Genomic DNA, 1,262 nt, shown 5'->3' with positions numbered 1-1,262 from the left:
GATTCCATATAGTCATACACTGGTCTTCAAGGAATGGTCTGAGCAAACTGGGGATACAACAGTAAACAAGATGACAAAGTCCCTCTTCTTAGGGAGTTCATGTCCTGTCACTCATCTGCAAAAGGAAGATGGCAGCCAAGGTGCCGAATGAGACTTGCTAGCCCTGCATTTCTAAAACAGAACTGAGAGTGACAGCTCCTGACTTCTGGGTCATTTCCTTTGTGCCCAGCGACCTTCTTCCTACCTTCCTCCCATGGTGCTGTCTGAGTGTTTGCTACACCACCATCCACACCTTATCATCCCCATCTGCTCAGCACCCACAGGGCTCCCCACTGCCATCTGAGCAATGTGGAAGCCAGTCACCCCAGAATAACTCCTCACAGGATGGTCCTAAGCTGTCTTTCCCATCCCGTCCTTGTCCTCTAGTCAAGCAATTATAATCCTGCCCTGCTTGTCCCTGCTTATGCCATCCTCTTGACCTATAATCTGCCACTACCTGTCTGGGGGATTTCTGCCCCCTCAAGCAAAGTTCCATATCCTCTGAGATGCCATCCCTGCTGATTCCAGCTAGAAGAGATCTCTTCCTCCTTGACCCCTTCTGTCCCTTGATTTGATCAAAGACATCTTTGATGACATGACTTGGGTCATAAGAAAGGCACTTAAAAAGGGGATGAGTTAGCTCATGAAGTTGGGAAATACAGACTTACAACAGGTCCCAGAAGGGAAAGTTTCAGCCTCTTGCCTTCTGTCACACGGGGTCTGCCCTTGCCCTTGTCTGCTATAGAAGGAGAAGCTTTGTCACTGGGAGTGCTAGGAGAGATGAGGATATGATATGGTTCTGATCAGTTGCTATCCCTTGCTGCCCCGATTTTATGGTCCCCACCTGTAGGAGAACCCTCCCTAGAGTCCCAGGGGACGAAGCTGAGTAGCCAAGTTAGGAACTTGTGCTGTCCCAGACCAGTTGCTGTGTCTTGGTTGCATTTCTGTCATTGTTGAGACAAAATACTTGACACCCAGAGTGGAAAGAGGAAAGGTTTATGCAGCTCACAGTCTGTAGAGGTCTCAGCCCATTATCGGCTGGCTCCAAGGCAGGGAGGCACACAGCTGAGTGGCAACAGTTCATAGCAGTTGTGCATAGCGGGTGGACAACAGCAAAAGCAACAGCGGGGGCTGGGGAGATAGCTCAGTAGAGTAAGTGCCTGCCTAGTAAGCACAGGGTGCTGAGTTCAATCCCCAGTACCAAAAAAAAAAAAAAAAAAAAA

Source organism: Octodon degus, unplaced genomic scaffold (assembly GCF_000260255.1).
Source record: "Octodon degus isolate 3935 unplaced genomic scaffold, OctDeg1.0 scaffold00018, whole genome shotgun sequence".
NCBI classification, from domain to species: Eukaryota; Metazoa; Chordata; class Mammalia; order Rodentia; family Octodontidae; genus Octodon; species Octodon degus.
The sequence above is the reverse complement of the archived record's forward strand: the minus strand, read 5'-3'. Positions refer to the sequence as shown.